The sequence below is a fragment of the Arvicanthis niloticus genome, unplaced genomic scaffold, assembly GCF_011762505.2.
Source record: "Arvicanthis niloticus isolate mArvNil1 unplaced genomic scaffold, mArvNil1.pat.X pat_scaffold_389_arrow_ctg1, whole genome shotgun sequence".
In the NCBI taxonomy this organism is placed as follows: domain Eukaryota; kingdom Metazoa; phylum Chordata; class Mammalia; order Rodentia; family Muridae; genus Arvicanthis; species Arvicanthis niloticus.
This window is the reverse complement of record NW_023046033.1, coordinates 6553-22801: the sequence shown is the minus strand read 5'-3', so window position 1 is coordinate 22801 and position 16249 is coordinate 6553. Positions and strand designations below refer to the sequence as shown.

The 16249-nt window shown below is 38.9% G+C and overlaps 1 pseudogene; it reads right to left on the bottom strand.

The window, feature by feature from the left end:
- Window positions 1-11958: 11958 nt before the first annotated feature.
- On the bottom strand, window positions 11959-12814 carry LOC117701994 (protein SET-like; annotated as a pseudogene).
- Window positions 12815-16249: the final 3435 nt, after the last annotated feature.

Genomic DNA, 16249 nt, shown 5'->3' with positions numbered 1-16249 from the left:
ACATATATAATAATTTATGCAAATGAAAATATATACTTGTACATACTTTGTAAGACCGATGGATGGAACAATAGTACAAGTCAAGAAGAGTTTGGGAAGGAATATGGAGATATTTTTATTATTATTCATCCTTTCGATAAATTTGATGTAAATTTTTATTAAAGTTAAAAGCATAAACTCTTATCTTGGGCCCTTCTTCCTGGAATGTTTGTTTGAGTCTTTGGAAAGTGCTCCTCCTGGGATGTGCCTCAAGGGCAGTTGCTATTTTAGTGTAAACAGAAACTCAAACTTAAGGATCTTTTAATTTTAAGTTTAAGCTGAGACCTGAAATGACATTCTTCCACATCAAAAGAACTGAAGAACAAGGATATGTTTGATTTAACCTTGACCTTTATAAGTGAACATTGACCTTTATAAGTGATCTGAAGTGGAGTCCAAACAAGTGATCCTCCTAGGGTTATGGAAGATATTAGTTACATGGCTAGGAATGAAGCAAGGGTGTTGTGCATTATGAACCAAGAGGAAGAACTAGGGCAGGCATGGAATGCCTGCTGAGATGGGTTAAATTGTTCTTAGGTCATTTAGTCAGTTGTAAGCCTTGTATGTTTGTACAATGCATTGATTCCAAAGTTATTTTTCCTCCCACAACTTAAAAAGTGGGTGCATACAGATACAGCATAGGTGTTTCTCACTGAAATCAACATAGAGTATTCAGTTAACCTTTTCTGAATTTGTGATTTGTGGTTTTTATCTCCAGAATCTACAAACACACATACTCATAGAACACAGTCTATTATGAAAACTTCCTCAAGGCTTATTAGCAATAGAACTAAGATCAGATATTGTGCTTTGATTGTGTTCTTCCCACATAGGTGTTAATGTTACTCTGAATATAAATTCACTACTCATTGACACTGAAGGAAAGTAACACAAATTGAACTACCTAATTAAAAGTCTAAATTTTAATTTATTTGGGTTATTTCCTCTCCAGTATTTAACTTGTTTGGGTTTGTGTGTGTGTGTGTGTGTGTGTGTGTGTGTGTGTGTGTGTGTGTGTGACTTTCCAGGACAACTCAAGGAACAAAAACAAAGCATTCTGATGTGGAAAGGATTTTCTCATTCTCTTAATTTAAGGAAAATCATCTCAGGTAAACTCATTTCATTGTGGAAAGTAATCACCAAGTAATCATGTTGCTAGAATCAAATCCAACCATATCTAAAATATATTTTTTTGTTTTAGCGTAATGTCCTGTCTCATAATATTTTTAATTATTTTAGAATGTTAATTTTACATTTTAACCCTATGGAGTTAAATGAAAAAATCTTAAGAATGGCCAAAAATATGTTAATATTCTAAATTTAGCAAATCATAGATGCTCAATAAATGTTTAAGAAGTTATAATCAGTGTCGTACATATGCAATATGCATTTATGTACACACAACAAATGACTGTATAAACAGGATTTTAAGTCTAATTAGTGCATTGAAATCCTCGCCATTTTCTTTTAAAGAAAAGTCTTTATATTTATAATCACTGAAGTCTAGGCTGAAATAGAGGGAACTCTCTATGGACTAGGTATGTATTCAACCAATTAAAAAAAAAAGACATCATAAACACAGCTGTGCATCCACCTCAATGTGACCACTCCAGCTCCGGCACTTCTTAATATAAAGAGCTGTAAAGACTCAGGCATTTTAATACAACCTTTGTTATGTTAAAAGCATTTGAAAGACTGTTTATATTTTGGGAGACTTTTGCAGCAGTGGGTTCCTTGTTTTTCAACAGACCATTATTGTCAGTTATTGTAGTAAAAACATAAAGGAATCCTAGCATGGGGTTTCTACCCACCTGAGACCATTTATGTTCCCAGAATTTGCCTTAGGTAGCACAGTAGCTTATCCTCCATGCTGTTAGAATCTACTTTCCTATCCATAACCCAAGTTATTACTTACTATGTTTCATCTGGGCTGTTCTTAACTCCAATTGTCCAGCCCACACTGCCACATTTTCTCTACTTCTACCCTATAATGGCTCTCTGTCTCCCTCCTGCACTTTCTTCCTCCATGGTGGATTCTCCTTTCCCTCCTGTGGTCTCTCCTCTGACCCAAGTCCTCAAAACCTCACCCCCACCTATCTCTTCTCTGCCTAGCCAATAGCTGTTGGCATTTTTATTCACCAATCAAAATAACCTAGGGGGCAGGGTCCCTGAGGTGGACTCCAGGTCTTGAGGGCTCAAACTTAGCATTACAATAGACAGCAAGAAAGAAACCTTAATAAGTTGCCCTTCTCTTTATTCCATCCTTTACCTTGGTCCCTTCCCTGTGTGATAGTCCTGGGTTCTATAAGAAAGCAACCTGAGGCAAGCCAGGGGAAGCAAGCCAGTAAGTAAAATCCCTTCAAGACCTCTGCATCAGCTCCTGCTTCCTGACCTGCTTGAGTTCCAGTCCTGACTTCCTTTGGTGATGAACAGCAATGTGGAAGTGTAAGCTGAATAAACCCTTTCCTCCCCAACTTGTTTCTTGGTCATGGTGTTTGTGCAGAAATGGAAACCCTGATTAAGACAATTCATTTTCCCAAGACTAGATCCAAATGATTGTATAAGTAAGGAGTAAGTAGGATCTTTTGTAAATAAAAATAGGCATTTTAACATGCCTTAAATGAAAGGAAGCACTTTTCATTTAAAACAAAGTAATGTGGATGTGGAAAGTCCAGGACACAAGGGAGGAGTCTACAGTAACAAGAAGGATACAGCTAAGTTCTTTCTGCTCTGCCATGCATGCTAAGCCAGTGCCAGTTCAACTCACACATCAGATAGCATAGGGAACCACAGACATCCCATCTCTCTGCATCTGCACCAAAGGAAGTAAAAAAACAGAAGATAAAGAAGCTTTTGTACCTGGCTAATTCCTCCTCTCATTTATCTGGAATGTACCTAGAGTGTTCCCCATAGAGTTCTCCAGCTGGGACTCAGTTGCTTGACTGTACCTAGTTCCTACTTTTAATGTCTATGTTATCCTTCCCCCCCCCCATCTTCTCCCTTTTACCCTCTGTATCTCTTCTGTTCTGTTTCCCCTCTTTGAACAGATCTACCAGAATATTTTGCCTACTACTTTTTGATACTTTTTTTTTAAAGTAAGCATGTATTTTTTATAAGAAACTAAGAAAAGACATCTGTAAACTGAATTTCTCAGAGTCCATAAAACCTACATATAATTATGCTTGTCAGGAAAATTTATTCCCTCAAAGCTCCATTTCAGACTTTAATGAGGAAAAGCACCTAGCCAAAATGCCTATAAATCCTATTAAGCTTAAACTATCAGAGTAGAATCTTTTCTCTGCAATTTATAACTTTAAGTAATAAACCCAAGATAGAAGAAAATATATGATTTAAGGGGATAAACTAATAAAAATTATGTTTATTTTCATTTCTGGGGAGTTTCTGACTGATAAGAGTCAAACATCTCTAGTTTTATAATAAACACTTAATAGAAAATCTTAAGTAATATGTTTTAAGCACTTAAAGTTATTTCTGAAAATGGAAAATACATTTTTTTGAAAAAGCTAATTCATTCAAGAAGAAAAATAATTTTCAAGAAAATAAAGAAATCATTTGAGGTAATTGTGTAAATGAAGCAGAAAATGATCCAACCATTAAATTTATAATAAATGCCGGTGATTAAATTTTAGAAGTAGAAAACATAGATTCAACATATACCAGAAGAAAAAAAGTATAGTCTTTGGTCTAGATGCACTTAAGGAAGATATTTTATTATATGAAAACTAATAGATTAAAATGATATGCAAATAGGAACAGTAAAGGGGTAGGAAGGGATTACATCTGTCTCATACTCTGAAAGCTAAAACATTCTCCTTTTTCTAGAACTAAGCAAAAGATCCAGAACACTTGCTGAGCTCTATTTAAATAAATATTAATAAATGTCAGTGGCAGGTTTGCTACCAGTATCAGTGGTCTAGGTTCCCAAATGACAGACATACACATAGCCTTTATATTTTAATATGCCTTAAACAGCATATATCTGGGCTACAGCCTAATCTCCATGCTACTAATTCCAAGTTTTTTCTTACTAATTCTGTTTCATCTTACTAATTCTGTCTCACTTGAGCCATTCCTTAGGCCACGTCCTCCTGGCTCCTTCACATGGAAGCTATTCTGCTTGTCCTCCACTCTTCTCAGGGATGGCATTTTTCCTCTCTTCCACACCCTACAGGGATGGCAGATCTCTCTCTTCTCTCTTCTCCTAGTCCCAACCCCAGGAATCCTAAAATCCTGCCTCTATCTGTCCTCCAGAGCTACTGGCTTTTGGTATTTTTATTTATCAATCAGAACCAACTGGAAGCAGGTTCCCAGAAGTTACATGCAGCCTTTCTCCTGCAAACAGTGTTTTGGGGAACATAGGATACAAGCAGCTACAGAACTTGTCACTTTCTTGCATGCATAAAAAACCAAGGTTGCATAGTCACCAGGCAAGAAGAAATGTTTGTGATAACAACTCACAAAGTAAAACACAAGCAGTTGCTTACCTTCTATAAAAGTAGGGGAAGAGAGAGTGTCCCAGTTTTGTTTCTGTTGCTGTGGTAAAATACTCTGACTAAAAGCAGCTTAGAGAAGAAAAGGTTCATTTGGTTTATAATTCCTGGTTATAGTTCATCATTGCAAGGAAGTGAAGGCAAGTATTTCAAACTGCAAATCATGCCTTATGCCAGAGCTGAGAGAGTAGGTACATTAAAGTCAGGACTGATGCTCAGCTAGCTGTCACCTGTCTTTGTTATACAGTCCAGGAATCTAATGGTACCATTTAGAGAGGGCTGGGACTTCACATTTCAGTTGATCTAATTATGAAAAATCCTCAAAGATATGCTCATAGGCTATTCTAATAAGACATTCCCTTATTGAAACTATTTTCAGGTTGTTCTAGATTGTGTAGAGTAGGCAATTAAAACAAGTCATCAAAACTTGATAGGAACTACACAAACAAGAAGTTTAAGTACACAGCTAAAATGTAGATATCCATTGGCAGACGACAATAGAACCTCTTTAAAGCATCAAAAATAAATTCATGCTCAATTTGAACAGAACAAAAGACAGGAAAGAAACATTTTCAGAAAAGGAAAGAGAATGATGATGATGATGGTGATGATGATGATGATAACAAAAGCAATTAAACCAAAGGCTGATTCCTTAAATAGGTCAACAAAACAATTTCATCTTGCCCCTCCATTGTTAATATTCGTACAGCTATCTTAACCTACTCTAATATTTTCCGTATTTTCATATATATTTACCCCTTAATAATCATCCAGTCAGGTGCTCATTAAAGAATACAAAAGATACACACTACAGTTATTGGCAAAATGAAAGAATAACAAAGGGCAGGAGAGACACCTCAGGATCTGAAGTGTTTGCTGTACAAGCCTGAGGAGCTGAGCTTTGGCCAGCTGTCCCACGCTCACACACTCCCCTAAGCCTGGCTCGCCTGCAACCAGGGCCAGCTCTACTGAGCTTCCAGGACAATGTGCAGGAGCTAGGGAGTTGGGGGCAAGAAGAAAAACACTCTCTGAAGTACTGCAGCTGTCAAGGGGCAAGGTCAACCTTCAGCTCTCCTGCTCTCATCTTTCAGGCCCAGCTCTCCCACAATGCCCAGACTAGGGATGGAGCCACATCTGCCCAGCCCCCAAACCTCAACATGGCCCTGGGTGGCAGCCCAGACCATAATATCCACCTGGCCTTCTGGTAGCAACAGACCCCTGTTGCAACATGGCTATAGACCCAGACATGGCTCTCAGTAGCACCATAGACCAGGACCTTACCATGGTCTTATGTGGCATTACATAGGCTACTCATATTAGGCTGTTTCTCACTACCCTCAGGTATCCAGTTTGGCCTCTCTTCCTCCTGCACATATCATTCTATTTCTCTTTCTCTTCCGTTTTCTACCATTTACTTGTACCTCCCAGGCTGGGATCTCTAATAAACTGGATTAGTTTCAAGAATGTGTGTACATACACCCTTGGAGTATGTCATTGGGTATGGACAAGAGAGACAGAGAGAGAGAGAGAGAGACAGAGAGAGAGAGAGAGAGAGAGAGAGAGAGAGAGAGAGAGAGAGAGCAAGCTTTCCCATCTTCATCTCTCACCAACAGCAGCCAGCAGCAGGCAGAGGAGCTAGCCCTGAGGTCATAAGAGCAGGAGAGCTGATGCTGTCCCTCAACTGAGCAGCATAGTAGAGCTGGCCCTGATGGCATGGGTGTGGATTAGATGAGCTACCTGATGGTATGTATATGAGAAATCTAGCTATGTCCCTTGCTGGGAGTGGCATTGGATATGGCAGGGGCAGGGTTGAAGAGTTTACCCTGGATGTGTGGGTGCTGGACCAGCTAGTGGGCTGACCAGCTCAGAAATCACCCAGACACAGATCCAGTATTTTGAGTTAATCCATGTCAACATCTACCCCACTGATAAACTTCTGGAGCATATGAAATGGCTGGTCCTACAGATCTAAAACTCCAAGATCTTCATGACATAAGGCAACAACAAGATATTTGAGGGGAAGCCCAGTGAGGGTCCAGTAATCATAGAGTAGCAGAAGCCAGTGGACTTGAACCAGACCAATGACTCATTGCAATGAGCATTTGTAAGCAAAGAAGTGTGAACAAAAGAATATACTGTAGGATATACTGTGACACACTATGGCGTCCACAATGAGATTTTGTTTTGCTTTTGTGGGGTAAGTTGCAAGTGTGGAGGGTGGGTACAAGAGGATGGGAAGATGACTTGGATTGGGGTTTGGAGTACATGATGTAAAATTCAAAAAGAATAACAACAACAAAAAAAAAAAACAAACACAAATAAAAAAGGAGTAGGGAGTGGTGGCACATGACTGTAATACCAGCACTGGGAAAGCTGACAGAGGACCCATGGGGCTTACCAGCCAGTCAGTCTATCTGGATCAGCAAAGTTCAGGTTCAGGTAAAGCCCATTTTATTTTATTTTTTTAAATAAGATTAAGAACTTGGGGAAATGGACCAGTGGTTAAGACCTTGCATTGCTCTTAAATAGATCTGGATTTAATTCATAATCTACAATAAGGCAGTTTAAAAACACCTGTAATTCCAGTTCTAGGGGTCTGATATTCTTTGGCCTCCTTGGGCACCATCACCTTCTTTGTGTGTAAATATATCTTTTATTTACTAGATGTAATTGCGGTCTCCAAAGCTTACTACTGAATAAGCTCACCCTAGCTAGTTCTTTCAGAACTCTGACTGGCTGGTTCAACTCAGCTGTTTTTCCTCAAACTCCTGTCCAAGTTGACTGATTCATACTGGCTTCTTTGGGCTTCTCACTGAATTGTTCTGCTTGGCCTCATACTAACTTTGGCAATATGTTCAATCCTGTGGGTCCTTCTTATTCTCTGTTATCATTCTGCCTTCACCTGTGATCTATCTTTCTAACAAGGGCTGGGTAGGACTGCCTCTGTTCTCTTTCTCTGTGCTGCTCTCTTAAGTCATCTCTCATTCCTGTCTTTTCTCATGAGAAAGAGACATGTTCTATGAGAGTTGGGCATATTTTGTCTCTGACTCATTCTGTCAAATCTTTCTGATTCATCACTTTGTCTGTCCCCTCAATTAGACATCACTTTCAAACATGGCTACTTCCACCTACAAACTAACATTACCTACAGTGTTTAGGATGAAAGGTGTGTACTAAGGGCATGTCTGTATTCCAGCCTGAGTGATTAAAGGTATGTCATTCTAGCTGAATCACTTAGATCTAGGTCTTTGGACATGATCCCTTACCAGAACAGCCATGTTGCTTGATTGAAAACGGGGATAGGGGAAGAATTGTGAGACAGGGTGACCTGGAGGGGGAAGAACAGTGAGCAGGATGTAAAGTAGATAAGTGAAAACATAACAATTAAATTAAATAAAAATTCCTCTACATTTGTGTGCATATAAACACTCAGGTACACATGAGTGAATAAAAATAAATATTTAAAACTAAGGTGAGGTATGATTGTGGGAGATATGTTACTACAAGCTCTTACTTACACACACAGGTACAGGAAGGCTGCTCATACATTTTACAGTATGAATGAAATACTACATTCATGAATGATCCAAGTAATGAAAACTCAAGAAGAAATAGAAAATTTGCATGACGTATTCTGCCGAGAAATCAAATCATTAGTATCAAATTTTCTGATTACATTGCAGATTTACTAGCTGCCTATGAAGATTTGGACCACACATTTAAGGTAGACAATGGAAGAGAAAGAGTGAGCACAGATTTTATGAAGAATCGTCTTCACTTGTCAATCAGGCTGTTTTCTTGTATGAAAAGAACTGCTGAGTCTGAAACACTGAATCACATGCCTGGGCATCCTGAGAGACAGAGGCATGGGAAAGGAGAGAGAGAGAGAGAGAGAGAGAGAGAGAGAGAGAGAGAGAGAGAGAGAGAGAGAGAGAGAGAGAGAGAGAGAAGGGGGGATACATGTGTGTCTGTGTGCTGTGTCATGTATGTGTCTGTGTGTTTCTTGCACTCTGTGTGTGTATGTGTGATGTGTGTGATGTGTGTGTCTTTGTAGAAATGATATTTACATCAAAATCGGAATCCTTAAAATGAAAATGTAGTTTCATGTCAAAGAGTTTCAGACACCAGCAACTTCTGATCAGTATGTGCATTGGGTATTCCTGTATCTGGAGTATTTTCCCCTCCTATAGATATTTGCACAAGTCACTCTCTCCTCTCCCCTGACTCTTCTGTGAAATATCACCCTGACAATTGGATGAAGACTGGTGATTCCCACACCAATGGGTTCCCCCCATTCCAGGTTGTTCCTTAAGTACTTGGCTCCTCCTAACACATCATGTAATTTATTTATTGATTGTGGTTTGTTCTACTTATTTTTACTAGGACTGAATTTTTATCAGAATTGTGTTCCTTTATCATTTTTTATTTGCTTTCTTTTATGTATCTCCAAATCTTGGTAAGCTATAGGCATACAGTAAATATACAAGTTAAAATGCCAGTGAAGGGCCTTTAAATATAACATATTTTAGGGTAATAAGAAGAAAATAAGTTTATACTTCAGAAAATACAGCATTTCTCTTTGTATAACTCTCCAGAAGTTTGTGTGTGTGTGTGTGTGTGTGTGTGTGTGTATCTTGATCATATTCCTAGGAGGAAGCAGGGGGTTTGTGATATGCTTCTTTTGGAGAGATTTGAGTTTTTAAATGTACTAGTGGAGTACATTCCATTTCTTTTTATTATTTTAACAAGTGTCTATTGACTCAGGTTATAGCAAAACCACAGTGCAAACAGGCCGAGCATAAAAGAAGTCAGGCTCCTAGGAGAAAAGAAGTGTGTAATTTGAACTGGTATGATTGAGGATGCAATTGCCTTTCAGAAGATAGAAGTATGTTTTGAATAGGATTAATACACAGTGTTTTCTTTTCAGTTCCAATATGGCTGCTTGTGCAACTGTGTGCATAGTCTGAAGTATAAGAACTTAGAAATGTGTGTGTGGGGGGGGGGGGGGATTGGGTCTGACTGTGTGGGTGTATATACCTGTTCAGATATATGTATGAACTTGTAAATATAGTTGACAGTGCCTGTGTATAGAGTGTGCCTATGGAGGCCAGAAGTTACCCTCCAATTTAGTTCTAAGGAAAATATCCATCACCAATTCATTTAGTTGTTTTTGAGAAAAAGTATCTCACTGGGATGCGGAATAACCAAATAGGACATGCTGGCTGACTAGTGATGTTCAGGCATTTGTTTGTCTTCATTTCCTCAGTGTCGAAGATACATATGTGTGACGCCATGTCTGAATTTAAAAAAAAAAAAAATGAAAGTGTCATGTGTGTGTGCCTGTGTGTGTGTGTGCCTGTGTGTGTATACCTGTGTGAGTATGTTCATGTGCATGTTTGTACTTTTGTGAATGCATGAAGGCCAAAGTTTTCCTAAGTTTCTTTTCATACTGCTGTCTCCTCATATTTTTGATGAATAATGACCTTTTATTGTGGGGTGGTGGGCTGTGAGAGGCAGCTGGGTACCTGGCCCAGCAGGCTTTTAAACTGGGAGACCCTCAGGGATGGTAGAAGTTTGGCCTTCCTCCTGGGCCCCTGGCTCCTTTTACATAGCTATAGCCCCCCACAACGCCTACAGAGAGGTCTGTGGCCATCCATCACATAGGGACAACACTCCTACTAGCCCCTCCACAGGTAGAAGGCATGACTATAGGCCACAGAGCCTCAAGACAGATCTCCATATTAATGAGATAGCTGAAAGCCAGAGGGCTTAGCCAATTAAACATTCCTTCCCAGAACCTTCTCCTTACATAAGGTATTTAACCTCAGGCCCGCCCTGAGAATACCAGGGTATAGCTTCATCTACTTTCTGCCAGGATAATAAACATTTTTAAACCATGGACTATTTCTCTTCTTTGGAACACACTGTGGGGCACCATGGAGAAGGTTTTCAACTATCTAGCCGCCATCTAACCTCTCTAAGCTTCCAGCCACGGAGGCCACCCAAGCAGGCAAGCCGAGCAACCCTGACCCAGCCAAGGGGGTCATCCCCGTGGGATGCAGCCAGAGCTTCTCTCCCTCTCCCCTTCGGCTGTGGACAATCCAGCCCGTATGCCCCCACCCCAGTCCCCGTCCCCGTTTGACCCTTCCAAGGCCTCTCAGTGGTGCCTGAGAGCCCAAGGGCCTGAGAACCAAATGGTTCCCAGCCAACTTTTGGCCCAGGGACCCCAACTCAAAAGCTCTGGCCCTCAAACTGTGTTCCTCCATCCCTGAGCAGAGTCCTGCGGCTTCTCAACAGCCCGACATCCACCCAGTGTGCAGGCGTGGAGTGAACACACTCAACTTTCTGCCTCTCTGCCTCTCTGAGCCACTGCCCTAGCCCCTTAGAGGGGGCAGATGCGGGACACACAATTAAACACAAGAGGACCCACGGCCACGCGCACTACAACCCCGCATTTCATCACACCTGGAATTCACTAATCTAGACCAACTGGGTCAGTGAGTCTTTGGGACGCCCTTGTAGCTGACCTCTCTGGGCTGGGATAACTGATGTGCTCTGTGTTTACATGAATGCAGGGACTCAGAATGAGATCTTCAGAGTTGTTGCCATATTTCTAGCTCTTAAGTGTTATAATTATTTTGTGTGCACATCAGTTTTATTGTAACAAAGTAACATTTAAAATGAACATCGTTTTCCTTACTGTGAAAAGGGCCAAAAATTAAATTAAAAATTAAAAATTAAATCACAATAGAGAATGTCAACTCCAAATAAAATACTACAGGTTCTGCTGATTTTCTCATTGGGTGGCAAGGATCAAGTCAGTGTTAGGAGAGAATTTTAATTTAAAAGTGTCACCTTAAACTACAAAGGTGCCTGTTAAATATCACAATCAAACACGCTAAAGGAGCAGTCATGTTGTCAAATGCTCACTTAACACCCCAGATACATCAAACCCACCCTTGCTGACTGTCTGTACCCATTTTTTCTTTCTTTTTATTAAACAAGAGAAAGTAGACAGATACATATTGGTAAATGCTAACTGTCTGTATTCACATCTCTATGTGAATACACAGGGTAGTCTCTGAGCTCATTATACAGAGAAAGGAAAAAGGCTAGAATTCTATGCACTACTACACAGGGGCCTAGCACCGTCTAGCCTCCAGCAGAGCCAAGGAAACTGGACCATTTTTCTTTCTTCCCACAGAGCATGGTGTTGGTGTTGAATCCCCAGTGTTTGAGACAAGAAAGGATAAAAAATCATTGAGAATCATGATGTTGAGAGAGCTAAGGGAGAATTAGCACAAGAGAGATGGCAAGGAATTGACTGCAACTTGCTCCCAGGGACTCAAGAAAATTAAAAAGTAAAAAGAAAATAAATAAGAAGCTTGGAATCCATCAGTTTTCTATGCTAGTTATCCTCACCTTCATCCTCCTCTCCTTCCTCCCCTTCATCATCATCTTCATCCCCTTCATCTCATCTCCTTCATCAGTATTGTTTAACCCTTCCTCTTCTTTGTCATCATCATCATCATCATCATCATCATCATCATCATCATCATCAGCCTCTCCTTCATCATCTACATTGGGAACCAAATAGTACTTCAGGGGATTTGGCCAAATAGATCTTTGATGACCTCTTCTAACTCATCAGCACCTGCATCAGAATGCTCAGTAACACAGGTGAAAAGGCTCTCAGGCTCTTTTTGCTGCCTGTCCTGCTGACCTTACTCTGCCGAGTTTTTTTGTCAAATCCTTTCCAGAATTCCATTTGACTTCAGTGGACTTTGAAGACAGGTCATCACTCATTCAGATGAAATTATTTGGAGAGAACTTTATTTTCAAAGTAAGAATTTTCATCAAAATAAAAATCTGTTCTCTAAACTGATTTAATGTCTTCCAATTTTGTCACTTCAACTCTGGTCAAATAATACAGAGCCTCCTCGTCTTCCACCCCAAGCAGTGCAGACACTAGTGCATGGCTGACATGTTGTTACCCAAAAATTTGTGATTTGGGATCAATTCTGACTTCTTCTGAAAAAAAAAAAAAAAACACATAGCTGGCAGACTTTGTTATGGTTTTGTTCTACTTTAAAATTTTCCTCACTAGCTTGTTTATTAAGTCTGTCTACTTCATCAATATGTTAAATATCCTCTTACTGTTCTTTTTCTTCCTTCAGCAAGCCAGGAGAGGTCAAATTGCCCTCCATCTTTGGGGTAGCAGTTGGTCTGTGTTCTTGAGCTGAGGCAGAAGCACAGATTACCATTTTGGGGCAATAGTGCAAGGTGAGTGTCTAGAAGGCAGAGCCCCATGTTCACAGAAGTAAGAAACTCACAAGAACTCCAGTTGTTACATTTTATTGTGTTCTTGCAATTATTAGATCAATGTATGAACTACAGAAAGCAGGCTTTAATACCTGCCTAAATCTCCCTGTAATGCCAATCACTTACTTTGACTGCACTTATTACTATTTTAAGCCACCTGCAAAGGGGAGGTGGAAATCATATCAGACCAAAGAGCTGTGACTGTTGCTTGAACCTTTTTGGCTAGACATATTATACAAGAAGTCAGGCCTAGAGAGAGTAGCTGCAAGATTCTTGCTACAGCTTTTTTTTCCCTTGGAGATTCTAGGAGCAGCTATTTTGAAAAGATAATATCAGCTCATGAAAGAAGAAAATTAACGAATGTATTAAGCAATTAAGCTTCTAGACTGATGGGAAATATATAAATTGTCAAATCTCCTTAGACCTTTATTGTTTTTTCTACCTTGTCCCTTAAGCTCCTAAGAATACAACAACATTTGGAAATGTGTATTTAATAACCAATTGTATTAGTGCCAGGGTACAATTAATATCAATGTTCCTCCTTTGGTGCCTAAGTAACTTTCTTCCTAATCTTCTATATAGTAAAATTCTTTAATATTTTAAGATGATATCCAAAATTTAACATTAGATATTTTACATTTGTAATGTATATGGACATTTTAATATAAAGCAATTCAGATGAGGTTTCTAGAAAACGCTTCAAACATTTACCATTAGCAAGCAGCACACACACAGATTTTCCTTCTAAATATCTGATGCACTTTCCTATAAACTATTTTTTATAAAATGTAGAGTCCCTTTGATGATGTTGAATTAAAATAAAATCCTGTTAGCCTTGTTTTCTGCTCTCCTTAAAGACCCTAACCATTGTGGTGGTGTGTCTTCACTCTTCAAGGTGCTACAACTCAGAATTTGCCACACATAAACAAAAATAACTTAGCTGGACTAATGGATTCTGCATGTCAATATTTTACACAATTTGTTTTTTAATGATTTAAGAAATCAAATATGTGCCAAGACATTGCTGTATTATGATGCTTTTAAATTCAGTTTCTTACAACTTATGGGAGTTTCCCATTATACTTTGTACTGTAGATATTATGAGCACAGAGCTTTGACTTCTGAATATTGCTATGTAACCAGTGGATATGATAGCTCTCCAGTCTGCTTTTGCATTTGTGGAATATACTATGCATTCTATTCCTCTCTTATAAATGCTGGCTAATCTATTCAGATAGACTTGCTGAGTCTCTGCAGACTCATTCTATTTCTTCTTTGAACCTTCGCCAGAAAAAAGAAAGTAAATGATATCTACTTTGCTGTCTCAAGGGGACTGTGAGAGCTAATGAGTAGAACTTACAGAGGGAGAGTTATTTCTTATTGTTCTGCCAGAGAATGAAACACTCACATAAATACAACATATATTTTATAATATCTATCATAAGAATGATATAAACACAGTGCTTTCTGCTAACACATTTCTTACCTGATTCGTAGCGAAGTTACCAAACACAATCAGGACTTAACATCTTTCACTTACAGTAAACCAAAACAACCAGAAGCTCTCAACACTACAGCCTCACTTTGAGCTTATCCAGTTAGTTGCAGAAAGTATTAAGTCTTCATAATGTAGGGATGCGTTTCCAAGATTTTATTTGAGGCTCAAATACAAAGTACTTGTTGTTTCCCTTTTGATTTTGTCTACAATTATTTTAAAAGCAAGTTGAATCTGATGTTTTTAGCTGTTTATTATATGCCTTACCAAAGCAAGAGTGCATCCATTCGGTAAGTTTGCCATTCCTTAGATGGTACACCATCCACCATCTTACTTACCTCTTACCTATCACGTTAAAACCTGTGAAACAGTTGTCTCAACCTATTGTCCTCTCTCCTTTTCCTCACACTCTCAGACCAAAGGTGAAATATCCTTGTTTTTGCCCTCTCTGTTATTGATTGTTTTCTGGAAGGTCAACCATAGAGATGGGATAAATCCAGAATTTATTTATTTATTTATTTATTTATTTATTTATTTATTTATTTATTTTTCATTTGTTTAATCTCCTTGCCCTTCTTATGCCTTAGATGCATTAAGGTATTGATTCTGGCTTGCTTCTTGACTCATGTTATCTATCTCCCATTATACTTCAAGTGCTTTCAATTTACTCTCAGTGTGCCTCTCTTCCCTGCCCTGTGTTTGTTTAACATCAGCCTTATGAGTAATGGCTTCAGAGAAGAATCATGTTTCTACCTTGTACAAGATACCTTCAGTTAGTTCTCTTTACAGCCATGATGCTTTGTCTTAAATATAAGATGTTCTTACCGCATTTGAACTTCATTATATCCTCTGGCTTACTACGTCTCATAATTAAAAGAAAAGCATCCAGTAAAACGATCACTGGCTGACCTGAGTGCAGTGGTATGTTTGCAAATAATTGATTACACACACACACACACACACAGACACACACACACACACAAATTTTTCTAGCTCCCCAGTCTTTATTATTTCTAGTTCTTTAGTTGCTTTTTCCAACATTTCAAACTTTTTGCCACTGTCACAATAAACCAGAGGGCTACATTTTAACCTACTTTTGTAGATAGTACTTAAGTGTATTTGTGTGTGTGTGTGTGTAACTAAGTGGGATCCTGGCTCAGGGTTCAAATAACTGGCCACAGTGTCTTCTGAATCAGTTGCTAATTGAGTAAGGGCAAACATACAGGTGTCTACTGCAAGTCACCTTTGCCCCTGCCCTTTGCTCCCCACTGTCTTCCAGTGTTCAGGGTTGTACTCCCTTTCTTGGAGTGTCTTAAGAGAGTAAAGTCTACTTGTTGCCACTGACTAGACTGCCTGATATCATAGAAAGAGCAAGTGTAGCCCTTCACTAAAAGACAACTTTAGAGTGTGAGCTTGGGGCCCTACTACTCTTTTTTTTCCCACATCATTAAAGGCAAGCTTCATAGAAACCATAATCTCTAAGTCACCCTTTGATCTCATAAAAGGAAGGCTTCTCTGTGTTAGATAACTAATCAGTAGTATCTAAATGATAGATGTGAACAAAATATCATTCAATAAGTTTGCACATTCATATCCTCTATAATAGTGGGAAGGTACAGACATCTTCAGGGATAAAATGACTGATTTGGGATGCAAATTTATGGAGTCAGTATTGCCTCAGGATTGAGTAGAATGGCTTCTAAGTCTGTTAAACTGTTATTGTCTTTTTAAATTCTTGGATATTAAGAGAAAGATCTTTACTGCATGATCTGTTTTGGATTTATTGTATAGACTTTCTGAAAAGATTCTACTGCAGTACTGTAGGCTTAGATTTTTCAAAACTTACTTTAATAAGGTTTCTCAAATGTCTCAACCTCTTCTA